The sequence below is a fragment of the Rutidosis leptorrhynchoides genome, chromosome 1, assembly GCF_046630445.1.
Source record: "Rutidosis leptorrhynchoides isolate AG116_Rl617_1_P2 chromosome 1, CSIRO_AGI_Rlap_v1, whole genome shotgun sequence".
Classification (NCBI taxonomy): Eukaryota; Viridiplantae; Streptophyta; class Magnoliopsida; order Asterales; family Asteraceae; genus Rutidosis; species Rutidosis leptorrhynchoides.
Genome location: NC_092333.1, coordinates 587858478 through 587871218, shown reverse-complemented (window position 1 = coordinate 587871218; position 12741 = coordinate 587858478).

Below are 12741 nucleotides of genomic sequence, written 5' to 3'. Positions count from 1 at the left end.
TAATCTAAGAATTAGGGAACAGAAACCCTAATTGACGCGAACTCTAAAGATAGATCTATTGGGCCTAACAAACCCCATCCAAAGTACCGGATGCTTTAGTACTTCGAAATTTATATCATATCCGAAGGGTGTCCCGGAATGATGGGGATATTCTTATATATGCATCTTGTTAATGTCGGTTACCAGGTGTTCACCATATGAATGATTTTTATCTCTATGTATGGGATGTGTATTGAAATATGAAATCTTGTGGTCTATTGTTACGATTTGATATATATAGGTTAAACCTATAACTCACCAACATTTTTATTGACATTTAAAGCATGTTTATTCTCAGGTGAATACTAAGAGCTTCCGCTGTTGCATACTAAAATAAGGACAAGATTTGGAGTCCATGTTTGTATGATATTGTGTAAAAACTGCATTCAATAAACTGATTTCGATGTAACATATTTGTATTGTAAACCATTATGTAATGGTCGTGTGTAAACAGGATATTTTAGATTATCATTATTTGATAATCTACGTAAAGCTTTTTAAACCTTTATTTATGAAATAAAGGTTATGGTTTGTTTTAAAAATGAATGCAGTCTTTGAAAAACGTCTCATATAGAGGTCAAAACCTCGCAACGAAATCAATTAATATGGAACGTTTTTAATCAATAAGAACGGGACATTTCAGTTGGTATCCGAGCGTTGGTCTTAGAGAACCAGAAAATTTGCATTAGTGTGTCTTATCGAGTTTGTTAGGATGCATTAGTGAGTCTGGACTTCGACCGTGTTTTCTTTAAAAATGATTGCTTAACATTTGTGTTGGAAACTATATATTATTAACATGTATATATTATGTGATATATTAATCTCTTAACATGTTTGATATTGTGTGATAGATGTCTACCTCTAGCACAAATCCCATTGATTCACCTAATAATAACGAAGAGTCGAATATATATTGGACTGATTCACAAGTTCCCGAAGAAGAACCGGAAGAAGAATCAGAACCGGAAGAAGAATCAGAACCGGAAGAGGAGGAACCGAAGGAGGAAATAGAACCGGTGGGGGAAATAATAAAACGGTTAAGCAAAAGAAAATCCTCAACCAACTGACCAAGGTTAATTATGGTCAATGGTGTTTCCGCCAAGGAAGCAAAATATTGGGAGGATTACCAATTCTCTGATGAATCGGATTCCGACGAGAATTCTGATGATGTTATAGAAATTACCCCAACTGAATTTAAAAAAGCAAAAGAAAATAATAAGGGAAAGGGCATAAAAATAGAGAAATCTAATTCCAACCCCGATGAACTTTATATGTATTGTCAACCCCCGAAGCCCTTAAGTTGTAACAATGACCCGGGAACCTCTAAACCACCAGGTTTTTCTAAACCGTTGTGAAAAACGACAGCTCGTATTAGGGGAACATCATATATCCCTAGAAACTTGGCAAAACGAACCAAAACCGAAGAAGAAGAAACGAGCAAGTCGGAATAAGATAGTTGTATTCGTGTGGTGTAATATATGTAATATAGTGTGCTTATGCTTTATGATATATGTAAAAATTGCTTGTATTAATAAGTATTTTTTTTTATGAATCTAACTCTTGTCTATTTTACAGTATAAAAACACAAAATGGATAGACAACCCAATATTTTAAGAGACCTACCCGGAGATATGATTGATGAAATCTTGTCTAGAGTCGGTCAGAATTCTTCAGCACAACTATTTACGGCAAAATCAGTTTGTAAGACATTCGAAGAACGTTCCAAGAATGTCTTGGTTTATAAGAGACTTTCATTTGAAAGATGGGGGATATCACATTGGGAAACCCATAAGTTACGATGTGTTTACTTTGACGCATATATTGCGGGGAACCCAAATGCTATTTTACGCAACGGGTTAAGAAATTATTTTGACTCAATGTATCCGAATATAGGACTTCATGATTTAGAAAAAGCGGCTAACATGCAACATGTAACGACCCGACCAAAACCGTTATTGACGGCGTCGTTAACTTAGGTCCCGTTGCGTGGTCGTAGTCCCTATATGAGACTCGTTTGACCAAAATTATGTCGCGTTCATTTGAAAGGTACAAAGTTTAGTTTAACAAACGGATCGGCAATAAGTTTAAGTTTACAAAGTTATAAAGTATGAATGAAATAACTTGCGACATAATTAGTTTGAAACCACAGTTGCTATAAATAGCGTAAATAAGTAGACAAAAGTTTGAATCCAAAAATGCTATCCCTAGCGTATGCATGCATGGTAGACTCCAATCAAGTAATCAAAGAGTGCGGAAGCATGTATCAAGTAGCCAAGTATGAACCTGAGAAAACATGTAGAAAACTGTCAACGAAAAACGTTGGTGAGATCATAAATGTATTTGTGAAAGTATGTTTTTGAATCACAAGGTTTAGTATCAAGGCGTATACATCTCTAAAGATGTGTTTGTAAACCATAAGATTTAGTATAAAGTGAATATCAAGCGTATACATCCCAAAATATGTTGTCTGTATCACGAGCACCCAATTACCAAAACTTAACTGAATCTTCCCTCTGAATTTTGAATATAGTGTTAGAACATACACTATGCACGTTGAAATTATATTTCATCCACTAACCGTAGCGAACCGTCTGAATGAGGGTTCGTTAAACCCGTATGGCCACACAACATAATCACTCGCTTACACTTACACCCTGCAAGTGGAACTAATGATAATTGGATTGAGGACTTTTGTTCTAACTCGTCTGTATCTTTGCTCTTGTATTTGCATTTGTATCCAAAGTATGAAAGTATAAACCGCATAAATGTATATAAAGTATATGTTTCTCAGCCCACGATTTAAAAGTATAAAAGTATTTGCAAAGGTGGGACTATGATCTCACCTCGAGTGCACGAGTATAAAGGTACTTCAACAAGTAAACGTGTGCATGAAAATTGCTTAGTCTTGACCTAAACAAGTAAATTGTATCAATTAACCGGTTACGACACATGGTTGGGTGAAATGTGTTCAATTAGTCCTATGGCTCGTTACGACTCGAATAGTATAGCATGTGAATCACGTTGTCAAGTTTCATGCAAGAATCAAGTATAAAAGCATGTTAGAACGATTGTATAAAAGTTTGGTTAAGTTTGACTAAAAGTCAAACTTGGTCAAAGTCAACGAAAAAGTCAACGCGTTCGGGTCGGGTCCCGAACTATTTTTCTATGCTAAATATTCATATACAAGTGTATTAAAACAAGTTTCATGTGAATCGGAGGTCGATAGCTAGTCAAACATTTCGCGTGAAATGCGCCAAACAAAGCAGAATCTGGCCAGGCCAATCCGCGCGCCGCGCGGGGATGGGGCGCGCCGCGCCACCATCTGGGCAGAGATTTCTGGTCAGTTTTTCAAAGTATGCACGAACCAAAACATTTTCCAACCCAACTCTTGACCCGCAAACACTTATAATGCCTATCATATATCGTCGAAAAGGTATTTTGACGAGGAATACAACTAACCACATATCATCAATCAAAAACATCATTTACAATAACCGAAAACTCGTCAATTGATCAAGAAAGGTTTATTTTCAAAGTTTCAAGTTCGTAAAACGTATTTTATGATTCGGGAATCCAATTTACACATACGATATGCCGTTTTGAAGGTAATGAAGCATACATTACAACTAAACACTAACAATTAACATTAACAAGCATTCAACGCATCAAAGTTCGCTTTAAGGCTATCAAACCCTAACCAAAAGTTCACAAAATCAATAATCGCGTTTATGAAGTTTCTTTGATCAATCTATACATCAACATGAAGCTAATGATGCTAGTAACACTTTTAAAACATGAACTTTAACAATCTAACAACATTTAATCATCCAAAATCAAAGATTAAGCATACGATTTTCATTTTCAAGCTAGTCACACCAAAATCAACAAATCAAGCAAACAAATCATATATTCATGTTATACACGAGCCATAGACACTAACTAACACAATTTCAAGTCAAAAACACGAATTTATAGAAATCTAGAGTTTTTAGAAAGTTACCCAAACTTGATGAAATTGGTATCAAAATGTAGAGGATGAAGAGAGGATCACGAAAATGTAATTTGTTTTGAAGTTTGCTTCCCGATCCGAATTTAGATGATGAATTATGTTTGTGTGTGTGTTCTTGCTAGAGAGAAAGAGAGAGAGATGGAGGGATTGAATGGTGGTGATTGGGGTGGACTAGTTGACCTAGTCAACTAGTTTGTCCCGTGTCAATTTTAGTCCCTCGAGTTTAGAAGCGGGTGCGGGATTTAACCAAACGAATATTTTAAAAACGCTCGAGTAGACGAGTGATGTTATAATTAAATAACGAGAATATTATAAACGTTAGTCAACGGAAATTGGGAATTTAAATAGCGAAAGATATTATTTAAAAAAAAAGACGGTGTTAAAAATAAATTTAACGGAAAAACGCGGGATGTTACACAACATAAAGAATCATGCTATGCTTACGGGTTAGTAATGTTCGCTTCTCACCAAAGTGAGAAAAAGAACATCGGGCTACAACTATTAAACAAAACGTTCCCACAAGTGACGGAGTCGGTAATTGGGGTAAGAAATGAGGTTTTTAGGTTATTACGAGACTGTTGGTCATTACGTAACCCTCGTCCCTTTGACGAGGTTACAACACGCTGTCTTATCAACGGCCATAACGGTTATGTTCCACAAGACCAAGGATGGGAAGTAGTCCTAGTAAAACCAGAATGCATGACTTGTTTCTGGACGTATGAATTACGTGTCTTTATTGCCTTTGCTGAACGACTTGTGTACTAGCTAGAATTATCTTCACAACTATCTTGTATCAAAGTTATTGTGAGCTATATTTCATGCTTTATGTAAAATAAGCGGTATTGTAAGTTTGTAAAATATTGTATAAAAGTTTGAACGCGAAATATTATTATAATCAGTTTTTCATATAGAATTGTAGTAGTTGAATTGTATATTAGCTACTAAGTATGAACTTAACGGGTAGGTACTACCCGAATTTAAACTTATAAAACGCTAATATGAAGAAAAAGCTTTTATAAATGAGTTCATATTATGCTACGAAATACTATTAACTACTCTTAATATTCTGTATGATTAACTTGTTCCATTTGACTATTTTGAAGGAAATGGCACCGACTACTCGACACACCGTGAATATGAATGAAGAGGAATTCCGTACTTTTCTAGCTTCAAACATAGCCGCAGTACAGGCTGCGCTATATACCAACAATAACCTTGGATCTAGCAGTACAGGAAATCGTGTAGGATGCACCTACAAAGAATTCACTGCTTGCAAACCTTTGGAATTTGATGGAACCGAAGGACCAATCGGATTGAAACGGTGGACCGAGAAGGTCGAATCGGTGTTTGCCATAAGTAAGTGTACTGAAGAGGACAAAGTGAAGTAAGCTACGCATACCTTCACAGGTTCTGCGTTAACATGGTGGAATACCTATTTAGAGCAAGTGGGACAAGATGATGCTTACGCACTACCGTGGTCAGCATTCAAGCACTTGATGAACGAGAAGTACCGTCCTAGAACCGAGGTCAATAAGCTCAAGACAGAACTTAGAGGGTTACGAACCCAAGGATTTGATATTACCACGTACGAAAGACGATTCACATAATTGCACCTATTGTGTCCGGGAGCGTTCGAAGATGAGGAAGAGAAGATCGACGCATTTGTGAAAGGATTACCGGAAAGAATCCAAGAAGATATAAGTTCACACGAGCCCGCCTCCATACAACAGGCATGTAGAATGGCTCACAAACTAGTGAACCAAATTGAAGAAAGAATTAAAGAACAGACTGCTGAAGAGGCCAATGTGAAGCAAGTCAAAAGAAAGTGGGAGGAAAACGGTGATAAGAATCACCAATACAACAACAACAACAACAACAACAACAACAACAACAACAACAACTACAACAATCATCCCAACAACAATAACAACCGCAACAACAACAACAATCAGAAGCAGCTATGCCAAAGGTGTGAAAAGTATCACTCGGGATTCTGCACCAAATTTTGCAACAAGTATAAAAGAAATGGTCATAGCGCGGCAAAGTGTGAGGTCTACGGACCAGGGGTTAACAGAACGAAAGGAACAAATGGTGTCAGAACGAGTAATGGCGGAGCAAGTAGTGTCGGAGCAAGTTATGCCAATGTAGTTTGTTATAAATGTGGAAAACCGGGCCACATTATTAGAAATTGCCCGAACCAGGAGAACACGAATGGACAAGGCCGCGAAAGAGTTTTCAATATTAATGCGGCAGAGGCACAGGAAGACCCGGAGCTTGTTACGGGTACGTTTCTTATTGACAATAAATCTGCTTACGTTTTATTTGATTCGGGTGCGGATAGAAGCTATATGAGTAGAGATTTTTGTGCTAAATTAAGTTGCCCATTGACGCCTTTGGATAGTAAATTTTTACTCGAATTAGCAAATGGTAAATTAATTTCAGCAGATAATATATGTCGGAATTGAGAAATTAAACTGGTTAGCGAAACATTTAAGATTGACTTGATACCAGTATAGTTAGGGAGTTTTGATGTGATAATCGGTATGGACTGGTTGAGAGAAGTGAAAGCAGAGATCGTTTGTTACAAAAATGCAATTCGCATTATACGAGAAAAAGAAAAACCCTTAATGGTGTACGGAGAAAAGAGCAACGCAAAGTTAAATCTTATTAGTAACCTAAAGGCACAAAAACTAATAAGAAAAGGTTGCTATGCTGTTCTAGCACACGTCGAGAAAGTACAAACTGAAGAAAAGAACATCAATGATGTTCCCGTCGCAAAAGAATTTCCCGATGTATTTCCGAAAGAATTACCGGGATTACCCCCACATCGATCCGTTGAATTTCAAATAGATCTTGTACCAGGAGCTGCACCAATAGCTCGTGCTCCTTACAGACTCGCACCCAGCGAGATGAAAGAACTGCAAAGCCAATTACAAGAACTTTTAGAGCGTGGTTTCATTCGACCAAGCACATCACCGTGGGGAGCTCCTGTTTTGTTTGTCAAGAAGAAAGATGGTACATTCAGGTTGTGTATCGACTACCGAGAGTTGAACAAACTTACCATTAAGAACCGCTACCCACTACCGAGAATCGACGACTTATTTGATCAACTACAAGGCTCGTCTGTTTATTCAAAGATTGACTTACGTTCCGGGTATCATCAAATGCGGGTGAAAGAAGATGATATTCCAAAGACTGCTTTCAGAACACGTTACGGTCATTACGAGTTTATGGTCATGCCGTTTGGTTTAACTAATGCACCAGCTGTGTTCATGGACCTTATGAACCGAGTGTGTGGACCATACCTTGACAAGTTTGTCATTGTTTTCATTGATGACATACTTATTTACTCAAAGAATGACCAAGAACACGGTGAACATTTGAGAAAGGTGTTAGAAGTATTGAGGAAGGAAGAATTATATGCTAAGTTTTCAAAGTGTGCATTTTGGTTGGAAGAAGTTCAATTCCTCGGTCACATAGTGAACAAAGAAGGTATTAAGGTGGATCCGGCAAAGATAGAAACTGTTGAAAAGTGGGAAACCCCGAAAACTCCGAAACACATACGCCAGTTTTTAAGACTAGCTGGTTACTACAGAAGGTTCATCCAAGACTTTTCCAGAATAGCAAAACCCTTGACTGCATTAACGCATAAAGGGAAGAAATTTGAATGGAAGGATGAACAAGAGAAAGCGTTCCAGTTATTGAAGAAAAAGCTAACTACGGCACCTATATTGTCATTGCCTGAAGGGAATGATGATTTTGTGATTTATTGTGACGCATCAAAGCAAGGTCTCGGTTGTGTATTAATGCAACGAACGAAGGTGATTGCTTATGCGTCTAGACAATTGAAGATTCATGAACAAAATTATACGACGCATGATTTGGAATTAGGCGCGGTTGTTTTTGCATTAAAGACTTTTAGGCACTACTTATATGGGGTCAAAAGTATTATATATACCGACCACAAAAGTCTTCAACACATATTTAATCAAAAACAACTGAATATGAGGCAGCGTAGGTGGATTGAATTGTTGAATGATTATGACTTTGAGATTCGTTACCACCCGGGGAAGGCAAATGTGGTAGCTGACGCCTTGAGCAGGAAGGACAGAGAACCCATTCGAGTAAAATCTATGAATATAATGATTCACAATAACCTTACTACTCAAATAAAGGAGGCGCAACCAGGAGTTTTAAAAGAGGGAAATTTAAAGGATGAAATACCCAAAGGATCGGAGAAGCATCTTAATATTCGGGAAGACGGAACCCGGTATAGGGCTGAAAGGATTTGGGTACCAAAATTTGAAGATATGAGAGAAATGGTACTTAGAGAAGCTCATAAAACCAGATACTCAATACATCCTGGAACGGGGAAGATGTACAAGGATCTCAAGAAACATTTTTGGTGGCCGGGTATGAAAGCCGATGTTGCTAAATACGTAGGAGAATGTTTGACGTGTTCTAAGGTCAAAGCTGAGCATCAGGTCTACTACAACAACCTGAAATCCCGGAATGGAAATGAGAAAACATTACCATGGATTTCATTACTAAATTGCCAAGGACTGCAAGTGGTTATGATACTATTTGGGTAATAGTTGATCGTCTCACCAAGTCAGCACACTTCCTGCCAATAAGAGAAGATGACAAGATGGAGAAGTTAGCACGACTGTATTTGAAGGAAGTCGTCTCCAGATATGGAATACCAATCTATATTATCTCTGATAGGGATGGCAGATTTATTTCAAGATTCTGGCAGACATTATAGCAAGCATTGGGAACTCGTCTAGACATGAGTACTGCCTATCATTCACAAACTGATGGGCAGAGCGAAAGGACGATACAAACGCTTGAAGACATGCTACGAGCTTGTGTTATTGATTTCGGAAACAGTTGGGATCGACATCTACCGTTAGCAGAATTTTCCTACAACAACAGCTACCATTCAAGCATTGAGATGGCGCCGTTTGAAGCACTTTATGGTAGAAAGTGCAGGTCTCCAATTTGTTGGAGTGAAGTGGGGGATAGACAGATTACGGGTCCGGAGATAATACAAGAAACTACTGAGAAAATCATCCAAATTCAACAAAGATTGAAAACCGCCCAGAGTCGACAAAAGAGCTACGCGGACAGTAAAAGAAAAGATATAGAGTTTGAAATTGGAGAAATGGTCATGCTTAAGGTTTCACCTTGGAAAGGCGTTGTTCGATTTGGTAAACGGGGGAAACTAAATCCAAGGTACATTGGACCATTCAAGATTATAGATCGTGTCGGACCAGTAGCTTACCAACTGGAGCTACCTCAACAACTCGCGGCTGTACATAACACTTTCCATGTCTCAAATTTGAAGAAATGTTTTGCTAAAGAAGATCTCACTATTCCGTTGGACGAAATCCAAATCAATGAAAAACTTCAATTCATTGAAGAACCCGTCGAAATAATGGATCGTGAGGTTAAGAGACTTAAACAAAACAAGATACCGATTGTTAAGGTTCGATGGAATGCTCGTAGAGGACCCGAGTTCACCTGGGAGCGTGAAGATCAGATGAAGAAGAAATACCCGCATTTATTTCCAGAAGATACGTCAACACCTCCAACTGCTTAAAATTTCGGGACGAATTTTATTTAACGGGTAGGTACTGTAGTGACCCGAACTTTTCTATGTTTATATATATATTAAATGAAATTTTTATTTACATGATTAAGTGTTTCCAACATGTTAAGCAATCAAAATTGTTAAGACTTGATTAATTGAAATAGGTTTCATATAGACAATTGACCACCCAAGTTGACCGGTGATTCACGAACGTTAAAAACTTGTAAAAACTATACGATGACATATATATGGTTATATATATAGTTAACATGATTTTATTATAAGTATGTATCTCATTAGGTATTTTAACAATGAGTTATATACATAAAAATGAGACTATTAATTTAAGAAACTCGAAAACAATATATATAACGATTATCGTTATAACAACGTCTTACTAGGTACATATGAATCATATTAAGATATTGATACACTTGTTTAATTATGTTAAATGATAAGTAAATATATTATTAAGTGTATTAACAATGAAATACATATGTAAAAATAAGACTACTAACTTAATGATTTCGAAACGAGACATATATGTAACGATTATCGTTGTAACGACATTTAACTGTATATATATCATACTAAGATATATTATATATCATAATATCATGATAATATAACAATTTAACATCTCATTTGTTATAATAAACAATGGGTTAACAACATTCAACAAGATCGTTAACCTAAAGGTTTCAAAACAACATTTACATGTAACGACTAACGATGACTTAACGACTCAGTTAAAATGTATATACATGTAGTGTTTTAATATGTATTCGTACACTTTTGAAAGACTTCAAGACACTTATCAAAATACTTCTACTTAACAAAAATGCTTACAATTACATCCTCGTTCAGTTTCATCAACAATTCTACTTGTATGCACCCGTATTCGTACTCGTACAATACACAGCTTTTAGATGTATGTACTATTGGTATATACACTCCAATGATCAGCTTTTAGCAACCCATGTGAGTTTCATTATTCCCTTTTTAAATACTTTTGCAATATATATTTTTTGGGACTGAGAATACATGCGCTGATTTTATAAATGCTTTACGAAATAGACACAAGTGATCGAAACTACATTCTATGGTTGGATTATCAAATCGAATATCACCCTATATAGTCTGGTAATCTAAGAATTAGGGAACAGAAACCCTAATTGACGCGAACTCTAAAGATAGATCTATTGGGCCTAACAAACCCCATCCAAAGTACCGGATGCTTTAGTACTTCGAAATTTATATCATATCCGATGGGTGTCCCGGAATGATGGGATATTCTTATATATGCATCTTGTTAATGTTGGTTACCAGGTGTTCACCATATGAATGATTTTTATCTCTATGTATGGGATGTGTATTGAAATATGAAATCTTGTGGTTTATTGTTACGATTTGATATATATATAGGTTAAACCTATAACTCACCAACATTTTTGTTGACGTTTAAAGCATGTTTATTCTCAGGTGAATACTAAGAGCTTCCACTGTTGCATACTAAAATAAGGACAAGATTTGGAGTCCATGTTTGTATGATATTGTGTAAAAACTGCATTCAATAAACTGATTTTGATGTAACATATTTGTATTGTAAACCATTATGTAATGGTCGTGTGTAAACAGGATATTTTAGATTATCATTATTTGATAATCTACGTAAAGCTTTTTAAACCTTTATTTATGAAATAAAGGTTATGGTTTGTTTTAAAAATGAATGCAGTCTTTGAAAAACGTCTCATATAGAGGTCAAAACTTCGCAACGAAATCAATTAATATGGAACGTTTTTAATCAATAAGAACGGGACATTTTAATTTGGGCTTGTCCATAACATGTACATCATCTGGAATATGGGCCTCAGTATTACACTCACAAGAATGGGGAGCATGGGCCTTGGTAATACATTTGCTAGAAACAGCCCCATGGACCTTCATAACAGAATGTGTCTTTTGAGGGCCATTTACATCACATGGGCTTAAAGGCCCAGTTGAAGAATCATTATCTCTTTTACTTGGTCTCGAAGATCCATAGGTATTAGCCACCCTAACAGAACTAGACTGAGCACTTGAGATCACGCGACCGTCAAATTTGGATACCTCGGGACTTTGAGAAAAGTGAGGAGACATATAGCCGTCATTGGTATCTGTATTTGGATTATAGGATGCGCAACTGTCGTTTGTTTGAACTTCACCATCTTCAATGTTACAATCTTGGAAGATATTACGAATCCCAAGGCATCCAGATGCTCCATCTTCCAAATCTTGATTTTTCCGGTTGCAATTGTTGCCGGAATATTCATTGTTCACCGGAGTTTTTAAAACTGAATTATGGTTAACATCTTTGATGCAATCTTCATCTTCTTCGAAAGAACCTACAGTATCATTGTCAAAGTCATCACCCGAATTATCATACGTATCATCAATAAAATCATCATCATCTTCTACATCATCCTCTACCTCCTCAACCTCCTCTACCTCCTCCTTATCTTTAGTGGAACCCTCATTATAATTGCTCGCTTCAATTTCCAGTTTTATGTTGATCTTAGAATTAAATCCTCAATCACATAGACATTACTAGACCCAATAGAATGAGTAAGACTGACCTCACCATCAATCATAGCCATGACATTAGTAAGGACAAGAACCCTACCATGATAAAGGTTTTGATTATCTTGGTTAATGGTGCAATTTCCAGTTTCAAGTACATCACCCCAAGTCTTTGCAATTTTAATGAACACTGATTCATTCCAACAAGTGACAGGAACCCCACTGATTCTTACCCAAACTAGACGACTACGTTCAGTCTTTTGCTTCGCTAAAATCTGAGTGGTTTTGCACCACTTGTGAATGCCATGGTCTCGATTTTCCATAATCCTACTGTGACGATCGCTCCAAATCCATATGGACGAACACGTCATTCATCGATTTCATTGCGAGGTATTTGACCTCTATATGATACGTTTTGTAAACATTGCATTCTTTTGAAAAGGCACACCATAAATGAATATTTAAATCAAAGGTTTTCGACATCTGATGATTTCTACATATAAACAATCACCGTAAATAATAGTTTACAATAGTAATTCCT